This window comes from Homalodisca vitripennis, chromosome 7 (assembly GCF_021130785.1).
Source record: "Homalodisca vitripennis isolate AUS2020 chromosome 7, UT_GWSS_2.1, whole genome shotgun sequence".
Taxonomy (NCBI): Eukaryota; Metazoa; Arthropoda; class Insecta; order Hemiptera; family Cicadellidae; genus Homalodisca; species Homalodisca vitripennis.
The window spans coordinates 36,321,338-36,339,292 of NC_060213.1; positions in this window are offsets into that span (position 1 = coordinate 36,321,338).

Here is a 17,955-nt window from a genome sequence, read left to right on the forward strand (position 1 = left end):
GGCTAGGATATGCCTATCTTCTTTCCTAACCTCCATGGAATAAAATGCATTTTTAAGGTCTAATTTTGTAAATGTGTGCGCTTTGTTTCAAAGAGCTTTAAAAACCAGGTTTACTGAAGGAATGGGGGTGGGCAATCTGTTTTCAACTGTGCATTAACCTTCCTGAGATCAGCTACCATTCTGTCGCTTCCATCTTTATTTTTCACTAAAAATACTGGGCTTGCATATTCTGTGTAATCCTGACATTCCTCTAATATTTTTGCTTGTACTAAATCGTCCAATAATTTGTTTAATTTTTCCCTTTCTGTTTTACTCTGCCTATACGGTGGTGAGTTTACAGGTTTCGTATTTGGTTTTAATTCGAGTTGAACAGGAGGTATGTTTGCAGGAGTTAAATCGATTACCTTTGTTGTAAAATATGTGTCTGTATTTTTGTAAAACGTCAAGGACTTGTTTGTGTTCTTGGGAGGGTTAAATGTGGTGAGATATCAAATACTATGCCGTCCTTTATCTGTCAATATTGTTTTTTCCTGTGTCAGTTGTAGTGGTATGGTGTTCCAGGGTAGGCTGTGCTTCGAGAGTTGGGTAAATGTATATGTCCTATCGTAGTATGTGCGGGTAATCCTTTTTGGGAAATTTGATGCGTTATAAATATTTACAATTGTATCTGTACCATCTTCCCCTTCTGTAAGATATGCATGACATTTCTTTTTTATTTCTTAGATTTCCTATCTGTTTCGGATGGCTGTTCGAGACTCTATACCTTTTAAAGAGCTAATCCTAATGTGCTGATGTGGTGCTATAATTATGTCTTGTGGGGCTGTTACCTCTGTTACTTGCTGTACTTCTAATTCCTGTGTGTTTTTTTTAAAATTTCTTGATGTCTAACTGCCACTGTTCATTCATAGGTATTATATGTTCAATCTGATATTTGGTAATTTTTATTGTTTTATTTTATTTTATAGTTTTAACTCTCCACGCAGTTCTGAAATAGGAATATGTTTTCCTACCAATATAGGGCGCTGTTTAGATCAGGTGTCACATAAAACGTGTCTTCAAGTATTACTTTGCCAATTTTTATGGCGATCTTTGTTGAACCCAAAACTGTTAATGGTATACCGTTAGCCGATATCAACGAGGGTATGGTTGCTAGTATTTAATTTTGTTGCAACAAACTAGGTCTGCTCTAATAATGTTTATGTTACATCCTGTATCTATAATGCAGGTACTGGATGTCGAGGGTTTGTGGTCAAGGCTAACGTCTATTGTTAGGACAGGTATCTTCTTCGTAGTTTTATTTTCGCAATTAAATATGAGTTCATAAATATCCTCTAATAATAATGTTTTATTTTTTCCTCGGTCTGTGTATCCTGTCTTGCGTTATTTCTTGCAAGTTAGTACAATCTATCATATTCTGTTTCTTTCTGTTGCTCTATGTGATTTAAAATCTGTATAGTGTCTATCTCAATGGTTTCTTCCAATCCAGTATGTGTGTTTACCTCCCCCATACTACAATCTGGGTCCTGTTTTACGTGCGCTACTATCTTTAATTACGCTAGGATTTTATCTGTTCTGTGAAATTTTCTGAGACTGCAAGGTTTCTTGTAAAAACTGGGGTTCATTTATATTTGTTGTTGTCCCCCGAGGGGTTTGGTTCGCTTAGGGTTGCGTGTTTGGATTGAAGACAGATTGAAGTTTTTATGGTGTGTATAGGCTTTTGCATAATAGGTTGTTCAATTTTCTTCCATCTTCTTTAAGGGTGGGAATTCTTGATTATAATCTATGTGGCTTTAAATATCACTTCTGAAAACTGGTCTTTCCAGGGGTTTGATAGTGGTATTACTTTGGGGTTAGTTGGAGTAGTAATGTGTCATAGACTTTATACATTTGTAAGTTTGTCGATTCCTTTGGTTAAAATCTATAGTGTTATTTGTTTTTCGCTTTTAGTAAGGGGGAAGTTCGGTAAGGGTTAGTATAACCTCCCCCTATTTCCCGTTTTTTTGTTGATTCTGTTTATAATAATTAGACTTGTAACATGATTTCGATTATTGTGGTTTGTTCGCTTGCAGTACCTGCAGAACAGCTCTTGTGTAATTGTTGGTTTTAGGTTGCCAAGCGGTTTACTTTGGGGTTGAGAAGTTAATGAAACGTTGCTTGAACCAGCATTGTTTAGTATTATGGTTGTCTTTACGGCAAATAGTTGCAATACCTATTTTGTTCTAGCAGGTTGTATTTGGGAATGGTTTTGTCTTCTCCTATCACTGAAAGTAACGTGTTTAATCATAGGTGGCCTTTGGGTTTGTTTGGGGTAGTTTGAGCTTTCCATATATCTATTCTGGTGGAGGACTAGGTGTTCTATCATATCTTGGCTTATATTTTGAGTTTTCATACGGGGATGGAGGACCTTTCGTACCTGTGGTTATGATTTGAAATATGGTTTGTAGTTAGGGTAGCTACTAAATTGGTTAGGGTGTTAACTTCTGTTTGTAGTTTATGGATGATGTTTTGTTTCATATAAGGGTGTACTATAGGGTCTGTTTGCTGCAACCCTATTGTACCTTTCTTTGTTTTTCATTTGTGTTAGAACTAGCTGATTCTGTAATTTTTAAATTATTCTCTAGATCACTTAAGGTGTCGTTTTTCAGGCCTATAACTCGTTCACAGATTTCTGGTTTTAGTCCCTGTATGATAAAAATGTTATAATTTGCTTGTCCTGTATTGTGGGGTCATATCTTCCGGCATGTTGTTAATATAATCTAAAAAAATAGGTTAGTGTTGGCTCGTTCTCTCTCCCTGTATTTTGTGTTCTAAAATCATTTGTAGACTCCTGAGTTTGTTGCTTTAATGGAGTGAAAGGCGATCTATGAAACTTTTAGCAAGTTGATCCCATTGTATGGCTACCCCTCGTTGTTTTTGCTTGTAGTGTTTGAACCAAGTTAGTTGCTGTGCCTGATAAATGCGCTGGGAAATAAATTAACTTTTAGTGTTGTCTGTCCATCTGTTTGAAGTTGCTTGCCACTAGGAATTTGTCTAAAAAATCTTGTGGATTTTCGCTCTGGAGACCTGTGTAAGTCCAGCAGATATTAAACGGTATTTTTTTCCCCCATGGTTACTGTGTTCGTTCTGTCAGGTAGTGTGAGTGGCTCGTAATGTTGTGCTAAGGTTGGGGGTGCTTGTGTCTTGATGTCCGCCTCAGGGTTATGTACTATGTTCGTATAAATTTGTTCTCTGCACTAGAAAATCCTCGATTGTAGCTAGATCCTTATAGTTTTCCCTGTCCTCGTCACTTAGGTGAGTTTTTCGTGTAGTTAAATTATTAAATATGGTTTTAAATATTAGGGTGACTTGCGCTTATACGTGTTAAGTTCTTAAGTTGCCGCTAGGATAGGTCTGAGGTCTGCTACAGTGTCTGTGTCTCTAGATGGTATTCCAATTTTCATTTAATATTTTTATTATCGTCACTTTTGGAAGTCCTATATGTGTCTAATGGTATTAAATCTTCATGTAGTATGGTTTCCATTTAATTATACATGTCCATTGACGTACCTCGTTAGTTTACTTGGCGTTACTCTAATTACGGGTTTTGAAAAATATTTTTGAGTTATTGGAAATTTAATTTGTCTTTTAGGTAAATGAGTGGTTTGTCACTGAAGTAGGCTATTTTAGTTAAATACTTTCTTATGAATATTATTTAGTTCTAATTTTTACTAGTAATTTTGTAGTGTTGCAATAATAATGAGTTCATGGACTAACATGAGAAACTTTCTTTAAAATAGCTAAACATTTACATGAATTTATATTTTCGAAATTGTGAACATTTAAATAGATATGGAATTGAAAAATGATTAATGAACCCTAAAATATACTAAGTTCTTAAAATTACTTACATTTTATTTCACATCACACTTATTACGCCTAGAGATATTTTTCCGCACACGAACACAAACACTCCCGAACTTCACTTTTCGAATTCCCGGCCTCCACTACCACCTCTCCTCCTTGTTCTTCAGTTTTGATGTTCTTCTCCCGCCAGCTCATTGACCACGCCTCTGCCAAATCTCTCCATCATAATTGGTGAGTAACAATTTTCCATATCAGCATGGCTGTCCCTTACATTGTCGCACGGTTTTTACAAATAAGCATTTCCTGTTTGTTCACCCATCGGCGTCTGGGCGGATGTGCGTATTCAGTTACATTCCGGAGGATGTTTGTATCGAAATTGTAATACAAGACTTCCTTTCCAGCAACTATCTGCACATTGATTCTATGAATTTTATATTGCTAATAATTACATAAGTCTTACAATCCGTATGTGAATTTCACTTCCGTACCGTACTAGTTATACTAGTATATATCACATTTCATTTTGAACTACCTAGTGTATATTTAAAAACAACACGAGGATTCAGAAAATATGTTTGGTTTAATTTCGTCAAGGTCGAGTGCAAATATAAAACTAATGTCATTATCTTCTTCAAATTGGTTCAATCATTGGTTGATTCACAACTTTTTTGTTACGGAGATACTATATGATCAGCTCATCCGCATATAATAAACTGCAAAATAATTTTGTATTTTATTAGACTACATTAAATTCATTAGCAGAAGTTTTTAAACCTTTAAAGAAAACAATTAGTTAAAATCTAAAATAACTAATGGTTTCCCCTTACAGAATTTACACTCTTTAAAAGTAAACAAATTGAAAATAGTGAGTACACTAATCAAATATGTGGTTATGAGGTCGTAAAACTATGTTTAAGCAGGGCAGTTAATTATATTTTTCTTTATTAATTAATGTTTCACAAATTTTGAAGGCCAAGATGGGATTTTTAAACTTGTTAACTGGAAATTTTCAAATAAGAATAGGCTTATATCCATTCCAGGGTCTATAAAACGTTTTACGTAAAATGTTATACTTTAGTACAATCGGTTGAAAATTTTAGGCGTTAAAGCAAAATAAAGGAACAATAAAAAAAATAATATTATAGCTGATATCAAGTTATTATTAATGTACGTGCCTGACAGTTGGATTTTAACTTTGTAAAGCTATATTAAATACGATAGATATACATTTAATATCGTTGAATTTAACTGAGAATAATGACCCGCTACTACACTAAACCCTATTTCTATGAGTAGAGTACTTCCCTATGTGTCAGTATTGTATCTACGCTACACTGCAGAATGTCACATCTACTTAAGACTGCTCTATCATAGTTATCTGCACCATCATATGTACTCTAGATTATCATCAGGCTAGATTAAAGTGGAGCTTTAGTTCATCAGTGTTACTATATTTATGTTATTGTATTTTTTATAATATTTGTTTTTGAAAATAGTTTTTAGAAATTAAAGCGTTAATTAATAAAAGGTATAAAAGAATACAAACAACCATAACCATTGTATCATAATATCAGAACAGGAATACTTGTGGCCCCTACGTTAAATGAGTAACCCTACGGAAATATAGCAGTAGATTGTGGAAGAATCTCACAGCTGGTAATAAAACTTCATGCTGCCCAACAACGTGTGAAGAACCACTTATATAACTTACCTCTATGTGCCCTTTGGAATGTATTGTGCGCGTACTGGCAAAAGTATGTTTTACCTGTATCTCACGTGGTTCACTTATGTGAGTCAAAAGAGTATATTATTTACTTTAATGTAAATTATTTCGTATATATTATTTTTTCACAAAGCAATTATGAAATAAAAATGACATATATGTCGTGATCACTTTCAAATAATGGATCACGTACACGTAGTAAAAGTAGTTTTTATACATATGTATATATTTAGTCTTTTATGATATTTTCCCTACAATCCCATCTACTGAATAATGAATTTATAAACGCCCAAACATTAAGGTTAGTTTATATTACGTAATCTATTCTTTAGTGTATTAACAATTTAACCTTTTTTTAAAGTTTAAAGACTCAAGACAAAGGTAACATGAGTATTGTGTTTGTCATATGGCGTATTATTATAAACAATTTAGATGTTATTTCAAAGTTGTGTTCTTAATCTTTAGGGTAAGGACTGTTAATATTTATAAATTAATGAATATAATATAATTTAATTTAATTATTTATTATTTAATTAATTTAATTTAAATAATTAATATGATTTATAAGTTTATCATTACACAACAGACAATTTGTAATTACTGTTTTTTCTTTTTTCATTTTTAAATAACTAACCCATTTTATTACGTATTACTTAAAGACTGACATATTGATACAATTTATTACAGCGTGATACAGCGTGAAAAATATAATGTTCGTAACAATGTGACAGCTGCAATGTGAATTAACATCGATGTGACATTTCCAGGTTTCCTGTTTTATTTGTTATTGTTTGTACGACTGACGTTTGTTTGTTTACGTCATTATTGTGCTGGACGTTTCAATTATTTCTTTCGAATTGCGTTTGTTTGTCGGTTGTCGACCACAAAGTATTTATACTCGTCGTTAACTGTGATGTGCTCGTTATAGTCTTCAGTACTAATGCCATTATTTAAAATTGTTTTAGTTTTTTTATTTAACCTGTACAGATAATAATACAGGATTTTTAAAAAGGACTAATTATATTGAAAACACACACACACACACACACACACACACACACACATATATATATATATATATATATATATATATATATATATATATATATATATATATACATATATAAATTTTTATAACAATATGCATTCTTTTATCCTTCCTTATATTGATAACTTCATTTATTCATATTCCATCATATTCAAATGTGTCACCTAGTACAAATTGTCACGGTTTCAATATCTTTCGAAACATTTTTATTACTCATTAATGCAAATATAAATAACCCTACGCCTGGAGATTTAAAATATTATATCTTTAGTGAAAAAATAACCAATGTATCATAAAACTATTTTATAGGCAAAAATAAACAAATAATGCCAGAAATGAGCTTTTATATCTTTCCCAGCTTATTAAAACAGCGATACTGTTGTAGTTAACTCAACACCACATACAGAAAAGGTTACAGTGACTTTATATACTGGAAAAGATACGATTTGTAATAAAAAAATATCAAAATATTTCTTTGGATGTAAATATCCACACCTTAAAAATGGCAAACAAATATTTCTCACATGTATTACATCCCAAATTCACAACTAACTATTCTTAATTTTTACACCCTTCTATATCTCGCCCATAATCCCATTCTGGTTAATTATTTTGCATCCGGAGTGACCTTATACAGGATGATGAAAAGTTTTTTTAGACGTTTTAACCCAATTGTTACAAAACAACTGATTAATTATTTACATAATATTTTAAGGACTTTCCAGGAATTCCGAAAATTTTAAGTTTCCTTAGTTCACAAATATTGATACGCTAGTAAGTTTTAATATTAAAATACCCAGTTCCAGAAAACTCATGGAATCATTGGACTAAATCTCAAAGAGGACAAAATTTTTGCCATTTTTATAGAAAAAATACGACTTATATCGTATCATACATGTACGGTCTCCTACATTAATTATTACCCAAAGCACAGCCTGTGTTGGCCTAAATTACCACCTGTAGGAAGGGCACGTTCGGCAACAGCTTTCAAGTTAACTCTGTAACTGTAACTTAATGGCTCAGGTAGTTGTTCACAGTTTCTATACCAGACTGTGTATGAACAATAATTTTCTATGTGTCATACTACCTCGAATATAAGATTAGTTATGAGCATTATATTATTAAGGTTATAACAGCTAATAAATAACAATATATAATATGTAGATTTATACATAAAAATTAATTTAATACATATTTAATGAAAAAGGAATGAAATAGATAATTGGTAGTAAACTATTGACAGTGGAGCTAAAGATACTGGACACTAAGCCTAAAATCCGGACTTAGAAAATCTTCCATCGGTCTCACGGGATACAAGGATGATATTCTCACCACTTTGTCTTATCGTTACTCCTCCGGGAGTTCTATGGCAGATTGCCCGTATTAAATAATTACCTTACATTGAAAGACAATAAGGTTTTTATTACCATAACATATATTTGATAAATAATTTAGCATTCTATATTGATTTCCATCACTCTCTTTGAATATTTAATATTATTATATGCATATGATATTATTGTATTAGGTAAATATATATATATATATATATATATATATATATATATATATATATATATATATATAATTTCAATAAACATTGAATCACAAAAAGTACTTGCTCCGCCGGGAGTCAAGTATATATATATACATATATATAATATATATATATATATATATATATATATATATATATATATGTATATATATATATATATATATATATATATATATATATATATATATTAGTTGAAATACCAATATAAAATTAAATATTTTACAATTGAAATAATATTAGAGCATTAACAAAGGAACTGAAATACGATATTCCATTCAGACATTCCTAGGGAGGTTAACGAAGTAAGTAATCACAGTTTACAGAACACTTTCAGTTTCAGGTTTAAAGGCTTCTTTAGATTCACAAGGGGAATTCTGTTACCGCAACATTCCACACTTCCGCCAGCTTGCCTCTACTTAAACGTATACATAATGCTAAAAAGTTTGCGTCTGATGCTGCAGGTGTGAAATACCAAGCTGTGACCGGATTAGGACCATTACCCTTTATGACCTTATTCTTTTAGTTTAATGTTCTTCGATCACATACCAGTTATAGATATGGTTATTTATTTAATTTAAAATTAATATAAGACTGCACAATATGAATATCTCTGCAACTAAAATGATGTGATCAGTAAACTACATAGGGTCAGGAAGTACAAGTTTTTTGTATGTATTGATGCGCTAATCATGTAATGAGTACTTAGCAAACACTTATTAATACATAGCAGTGTTTGCAAAATATCAGAGGGTAACATATAGTAAGCGATTTGTTTGTATTTGAATTAGCACAAAAAGACAAGAATAAATCGCGTGGTCTTTCTGAACTTTTTCAAAACCTTTACATGAAAAAGACGTCTGAGAGATGTCAAAGTTGAAGAGATTCAGTGGTAAAAGAAAACTTTTCCTTGCTTATAAGAGCAGTGATGTAGATTTGTGGTTCCTTTTTCCTTAAAGATTCCACCTCCGCTTTTACGGTTCAAGATATTCTCACCTCCCTACAAATACGCACTTTTAACGCCAAAATCTTATATATAGCAATTACTGAGCCAATTTTTTTTAAATTAGTTGTATACTTCATATAATTGTTCTTTCATAAATTTTATTAACTAAAATCTATATTTAATTACATTATAATCAGGATTAAATATTTTTCAATTCAATTAAATATTTAAATGCATTTAGTTTATTACTTACATTCCCTAAATTCGTAGGGTCATCATATTATACGAATTACTCATTAAAACAAAATCTTTGCTAAGTAATTTTATTTTAAATTATCCAAACATGTGTGGCAATTATCTAAACAATATTAAATCAAAAATACAAGTATTTAAATTTATACAGATATTATGCCGGCTATTTGGTTGTAGTTCTTTAGTAGGTTTTAGTGGTTATTATAAAGTGCTGTTAAACTATTTTCAATTTTGAAACATTTTAATTTTGTTAGACTTTTTAAGATTTAAGAAATTAATACACTACTTTTATGTATATAAAAAATTAAAAGATATTGAATATATATTCGCACAGTGAAATAATTATTGTATTTATAGAATAATAATTCAAAAAATGAAATTAGTAGGAACATTTTCAGTATTTCACAAATTAGGTTAACAATTTCACGGGTTTATCCCTGAAGCTTTAAAACAAATTTCAGAAAATGCTATTTCTAATTCTTTCATATAGAAGTCTTACACATTGAAAATGGAGTATTAAAATAAATGTTTTACTATTTCTAAATATTAATAAATAATGTATACTTTATTTAAATTGAAAACCAAAATGAAACATTTGCATATATAATGTTTATTGGTAAAAATTTTCTTTATTCTGCCAGCAGATAAATATTGTGAGTATGTATCTCATTAAAATGTATAATTAAAAAATCCGGGAACTGTCCATATATTGTACTAGTACTGTAGTAGTACTGTACTATTGTATTCACATCTCAATACAATTATCACTTTTATATTTTATGATAAAAATGTCATATAATTTTAAACTGGGTTACAGTAATATCAGTAAATCACTTTATTATATCAATAAATTATTGATGCGTGAAAAAATATTCCTGGAATTATTCCTATGCGTATTTGATCCACGCATGGAATGTATTGAGAGGACAGTAATATTTAGGCGGACGTGGTAGCTGAGTAATAAAGAGCAGGACCAATTCCCGTATAATACCGATTAGGAGTTAAACTTTCATTGCCATTAAATTGGAACACGGTGCTTAATTTAGATACAAAGTTTTAAAAGATTTTACCATGGGCAATTTACAAGTATTTTCTATGAATAAATTCTGCCTTTGATTTACCAAATGTTTCAAAAGATTGGTTTAAAAAATGTGTATTAATTAACCTTTTACATTTAACCTAGAAAATATTTTTCTATGAAATATTTATGAAAAAATATCCAAATTTAAATAAACTTTAGAACTAACTATGTAATAAAACAATTACGACGCAGTGTGTGAAAAAAAGTATTAAAACTACTATTTTGGTTCAATAGTTTTGTGTTAATATTTTGGCATATGGATTGCTTCTTCCAATTTAAAATTTATAACTTCTCAAATTATGAGCCAAAAACCATTTAGTATTGTACTAAAGGACATCCTAGCCTTTCTAGAGAAATTCTTCCTAACAAAGAAAGGAATTTTCTAGAGGGTGATTATGGTATAGGTTAAAACAGGATTGTTTCAAAATAGAAAAACTTTTAAGCAGTACTTTTTCTAAGTTCATATTGTCTTATTATTTTACTAATCCACTCTCGGATGCATAAATAATAGTTACTCACACCTTTATAACCAAAATTATATAAAGGCCCCAAAAAGTCACCAATTCAAATTCAATAGCTGTGCTGCATGTTGGTAGCTGACACCGATTTAACATTCATCAAAATGTCTTCTATCTAGAAGTAAATATTTTTATATTTTCAGCACTGAAACTGCATTTACGCTACACTACAAAATTTGCAGCATCATATGTATAATAGACTATCTCCTCGATCAGAGAGTTTATTTAATGCTTCAGCACTGTAAATAAATCTACACTACACTTCACTATTTGCAGAACCATATGTGCAATAAACTAACCTATAATCATATTGTAAGATGCATTTTTGTGGACTGTAAATACAGGGTGATTCATGAAGTTCTCCCCCCACTTCTACAGCACATTGTACTAGTAAAAATAATGAAAAAATGTTATATAAACATAGGTCCGAAAACGCTTCGTTAGCGAGTTACAGCTAGCGAAAGATTTCGCCTGAATTCCTGGGTAAAGAGTAAAATAAAGCCATACTGAACTTTTGGAAAGGTTAATTAAGTAAGAAATATCGTGGATTCTTATGTATTTTTACCCGATAAAGCTAATAAAATAGGTTTCAGAACTGTACCTGTAGTAGTTTTTGAGGGATTCAGGGTTAAATGCAAAAAATTGGGGCACGAAACAATGTTTTTTTAAGTTTGATGTACAATAACTTTGTTAAATTGGTAATAAATACATAAAAGCAACAAACATTAATTGTAGAGAATTTAATTCTGAGAAAATTGATATAATCAAAGTCTAAAATAAAACAGAAATAAGTACCAAAAAATCGATTTTATTCAGTATAATACATTACTAGTTTTAAGCAAAATTAATCAGGTTGGGCCAACCGTACGCACCTTTTTATAATAGATGTTCGAAAATGAGGCCATCATTATCAATACATTTTGCAGCACGTTTGTGTATTGCTTTTGTTGCGTTTCTTAATTTTTCAGAACTTCCCTGTATCTGCACAGCCGAATCCATAATACGGGCAATTAATTCATCACGAGAATTCACTTTTGTCTTGTATACAATGTCTTTCATCCATCCCCAGATGCAATAATCCAATGGAGATAGATCTGGTGATCTTGGTGGCCAAGGGTGAGGCCCTCCACGACCAATCCAGTGTCCAGGAAATTGATTATTTAAGTAAGCAGAAACGGCACGTGAAAAGTGGGGAGGTGCTCCGTCATGCTGGAAGTACAAATTTTGTCTGAGATGTAAAGGAACATTCTCTAACAGCTGCGGCAACTCTTCTTGAAGGAAATGCAAATAGAACTCAGCATTTAGGCGTCCAGGTAATATGAAAGGTCCAATCAGCCGATTGTGCAAAAGGCCACACCAGACATTGACGCTAAATCGGTGTTGAAAGTTCTGTTCCACTACCTCATGTGGATTTTCTTCTGCCCATGAGTGTTCATTGTGCAAGTTATTGACACCATCCCGAGTGAATTGTGCCTCATCCGTAAACAAAATACGCTTGTAGAGTTGATTATTAATATTCAAAAAGTTGCAAAACTCCAAGCGAAGCGGACCATCCCCTAGCTGTAGATGTTGAACCTTTTGTTTATGAAACGGATAAAATGTGTTTCGATTAAGTGACCTCCACACCGTTGACTGTGAAACACCTATCCGCCTAGAAATACGTCGTGTACTTACACCTGGACTGCGATGAACAGCATTAATAACAATATCATCATCAAGTTGGACAGCTCGTTCATAATTGGTTCTAGTACTTGGTAGTGATCCTGTTTCCCGAAGAGTACGAAAAGTTCCTGAAATTGTTTTGGTATCTGGAATCCTCCTATTAGGATAACGTAGTTCATATTCTTCTACAGCAGCTCTAGCATTACCATTACAGTAACCCAAAATAAAAACCATATCAGCGTATTCCTCTGATGTAAATAAGTAAGGCATTTTTTTCGCTGAATAAACAATCTAATTATAATTCACAGAAAAATTGCATTTAATAACACGATTCACAGAACCCGATCTCCTGCTGTAGCTTGCAAAACACCACTAATACACAGTTCTAACGTAACAGTACAGAATACCACTGTTGATCAGCTGTTATTCGTGCGTTACCAACTTAGAAATTAATAAAACAAAAAACTGCATTTCGATGATTAGTAAACAATAATGGGAAAATGTTTGCTTAATTTATTTTCGAACATTTGATGTAAATTTTTATTTAAGAAAAAAATACAACGTAATAAAACATGATATTTTTATTTACAAACAAATTTATTTAACAGTTAATCTTGTTTTCTCAATTTATCTCATCATTAAGGAAGAAACATTTTGTTTTTGTTTTATTTTAACTAAATACCGTACGGTATTTCTTTACAGCTAGTAATGTATTATACTGAATAAAATCGATTTTTTGGTACTTATTTCTGTTTTATTTTAGACTTTGATTATATCAATTTTCTCAGAATTAAATTCTCTACAATTAATGTTTGTTGATTTTATGTATTTATTACCAATTTAACAAAGTTATTGTACATCAAACTTAAAAAAACATTGTTTCGTGCCCCAATTTTTTGCATTTAACCCTGAATCCCTTTAAAAAACTACTACAGGTACAGTTCTGAAACCTATTTTATTAGCTTTATCGGGTAAAAATACATAAGAATCCACGATATTTCTTACTTAATTAACCTTTCCAAAAGTTCAGTATGGCTTTATTTTACTCTTTACCCAGGAATTCAGGCGAAATCTTTCGCTAGCTGTAACTCGCTAACGAAGCGTTTTCGGACCTATGTTTATATAACATTTTTTCATTATTTTTACTAGTACAATGTGCTGTAGAAGTGGGGGGAGAACTTCATGAATCACCCTGTATATTCACGCTAAACTGCATAATTTTTAGCATCACATGTACAACCGTTTATTCTTATGATCAAAGCGCAGGATAAATGCTTTTGCACTACACGCACGCTACTCAGCACAATTTACTCTCTGTACATACTATAGGCTAGCTCGTCGATCAGTGTGTTTGTTCAATTTTTCAGCAATGTAAATATATCTACGCTTCTATATTTAAATAATATTTTTACTTAACATATTCTAGCGTTAGAAAGTATAATTCAAAAATTATAAAACTGATAAGGAACCATTTATTATCTCAAATAAAGTTAAATGTGGGGCCCTGAGCTAAATGAGTAATCCTACAAATATATAAAGGTTTATTTTACAACGCCTCAAAGCTTATACTAAATGTTCACGCTGCCCAACAATCTGTAAAGAACCACTGCACATTTCACTACCCTTTATGGGTGCTTTGGAACGTATTGCGCGTTTTCCAACATAAGTATGTTGAACCTGTGTAGGTATTACATTTGAAGAGTCACCTGATGATGAAACCTTTGGTTTCGAAAGGTCTAGCCCTAAAAATAAACAGTTTGGGAAAATATTGTTTAAATTAACATTTAGTAATAATTCGAATGTTTCCTATTGCTCCAAGCGTCTTATAAATGTAAATAGTTCAGAATTTTTTAAATTTAAGTATTTCAAAAATATTGGATTTTTGGGTAATTTTAAATTAAAAATACCTTATAGTTTGTTTAAGAACCTTAAAAATACAAAATAATGGTGGATATTGAATTTTTAACCCTTACTAATTAAATATTTAGCGTCAAGCAGAGTATAAGTTGGAAGAATTGCACAAATTAGGGTGTATTTTACACACAACTAATATGAATCATTCTTAGTAGAATGTTTATTAGTGGGAATAAATTAAGGACACAACCATTTAACATCCATCAGGCACTGATAAGGAATTTATATATTGTAAATAACCGTATTCGTGAGGGGGATTTCTGATAATGTCCTTAAATCTATGTACATGATCTATAGAATGTATGGTCTTTATTACATTACTACTGTTACATCTACAAATGAACTTTATTATGAAAATAATTAATAAATGTTGCACGTAATTTAAATTAAACCCCACTGCGATTTCATTAAAAAAAAATATAATGTAGTTTCTACTGTTTGAGAAAAATTGCAAAAGTATATAAATGTAAGTAGTACATAAAAACGAAGGTACGAGGTACATGAGAATGATTTGAGATGAAACCTATTTTGAAGGGATCTTGAAATTTTTTAAAGCGTCGAAAGATCCAATGACTAAAATGAGCATAATTTCTTTTACTATCCTTTTTTTCTTAGTGGTGGATCCGCATTTTTTTTTTTATTCATGAAATTACCATTTACCGCCATGACGAGTATATTCCAAACTCAGCTTTTGTTGGTTTTACATCGTCAGCTCACACAAGATGTGTGTATCCCTTACCTCTGGCAACTATGAAAAGTTTATCTTTTCACGTAAGTTTTATTGCATTGAACGTGTTTCCCTCCATGTACACATTTCCACAGCGCTCTATATATTCTTACCCTTTACAAACATTTGTGTTTTTATGTTATAAATTTATCTTTATGTTTAAGCGATTCATTTACTGGAAATAAAAACATGCTTAATGATCATAATAATTGAAACTTATCAAAATGCAACAAATAAATTAAAGATACAATAATTTTGTATATGAGTAATATTTTACGCATACTAATAAAAATTAAAAATTTAACTTACAACTACATATTATTACAAAATAATCAAAACTTTAAAAATGCAATTAAAAATAACAATAAAACGTTATAATTTTCACCGTAACACACAAGTGGAGTTGTAACATGTTGTAGCTAAGAAATTTAGTACTATCTCAGAAACATATAATTATGAAAAAATTTTCCTTAATTGAATCTGTATATTGTATATGAATCGGTAAACACCTAACCCATAACCTTGATTCAAATAGGAAACTCTTTGTCTTTAAAAATGTTATAGATCAGACAATACGTTGCTTACACAATATACATTACATTTTATTCTTGTCCAGGATCCACACAATAGTTTAGAGGTTTTTTTGATTTCAGAGAACATAAAACAAAAAAATATTTGAATCTGTATAAAGATAAATTACTTTATGGATTAGTTTCGGAATTATACAATTACCGACATATTTGTTAAAGAATGAATCGAATTCGTTTACCTAACCCACTGAGGTCAATATGGAATTTGTGTATCAACTGAAGCGTTTAATGCGGTCACAGTTCAGTAACCACAACTGCCAACATGTGGGTACAGTAAACATCGGTACCGTACCTGAACCAGGGTCACGTGATTTGTCGTGGTTAACCTTAACTTGACAGTAGAAAGTCGTCTCATTCTTCCACACAATAGAATTCCAGAATCCTGGATCTAGAGTAAGTTCAGTGATTGTTTTTTAAATCAGATGAAACACGTGATTTAATTAGGTACTTGTATATTACTGTTGATAAAAAAAGTTTAGTTTGGAACACTTTATACATTAGCTTAAACGTAAAAATCTATAAATGTTTACAATAAAACATATCTAATAAAATATAATTAAATTGCATTCTTAAGTAATTTCGAATGTAGCCCAACGACAGAATGAAAGTGATCCAGGGCACCAAACAAATTCACTACTTGATGATACTACCATGAGATTAATTGGAACTTTCGCTTTGTTGATGGTTTCCATGGATACACATATTAATAAGTTGTAATCATAATAAAGCAGTCCGATTTTTTAATGTTTTTGGTATTTATCTCTCTAAATACTATATTTAGTATTTTTATATAATTATACTATTTAGTTCAACTTACAACTTATCTAGCTGAATTAGTAATGCAATTTTTTAATAAAACTATTGTTAGGGAAATAGGACTTATAGAATTTCCAGACACTATTATTCAGTAACAAAAGCAATTAAAAATTATATTGGGGATCTGCAATCTGACCTAATCCTCAGGTGGATAAGATTAGGTTTTTGGAAGTTAGGTTAGTTACGACATATAACTACCACTGTCTCACAGTCTCATACTTTTTAGTGTTAATTTCTTGGCAATAGCCTTTAACTTACCACAATTATTAAATATAAAAAAGGAAATTTTTAACCTATATACATAGTAATATTCATTTGTAAACTAAAAATTACGATAGATTCGGTAATTAATTTCGTTGAAGTTCTAATGGCCCATTTATTACTTGTTTGTATTATTTTAATTTGTTTGAACATTCACCACTTTATGTTATTCATGTATTAACATATGTTTTAAGCTACATTTTCATCTTTAACACTTGTATAAAATTAGTAATGGGTTATACAAATATTCTATGTTTTATATATAGCAATTTCACAAAATTAATTAACTTTTTCTTAACTTTTTCATAGTTATTAATGAGGTAAGTTGCACGCCACACATTAACAAGCTTCAATGACGTCTATAGCTTACTTAATTTTTGAGATGTCCTGTGGACAAAGAGATAATCATAATGGAGAGCAAATCTGCCAGCCACTGAATGATAGACTTAAGTGACGCTTAACAATATCATGGATACTCAGAGACCAGACTGATAGATATGATATATTTTCTCGCCCCTAGAGAGATAGTACCCTCTAACGTGCAGTCAGTTGGTTGTTTACAATCCTGGAATGAATTATTAAGAGAATATAAAAATATAATCCTTTGACAAATTTTATTATATTTTACTAGTTCCTTATTTTTAAAACCGACAGCATTATTCCGTAGCTATAAGAGGGCATTATATAATATGACAACTAAAATGACGAAGAGATGACAAATAAGGCACAAGGAATCATGAAGGAGACGATCTTGCCAGCAAACTTCATACTAACAAACTTCATTTTAACAAGAAACCTGGATCCCCTTCCACGTACAATTGGGGACATTTCTCGTACTATAAATTATATTTCTCTGCATTTATAAAAATTAACTATAAATGCGTATTTAAATTTAAAACATAAGGTGTTGAGAATTTGTGTTTGAACTAATTAATTCAAGTTTGTTATGAATTATTTTTATTGACAGTACGTATTGAGGAAACAGACTATACAAGATTGATATAAATTAGTTTTATTGA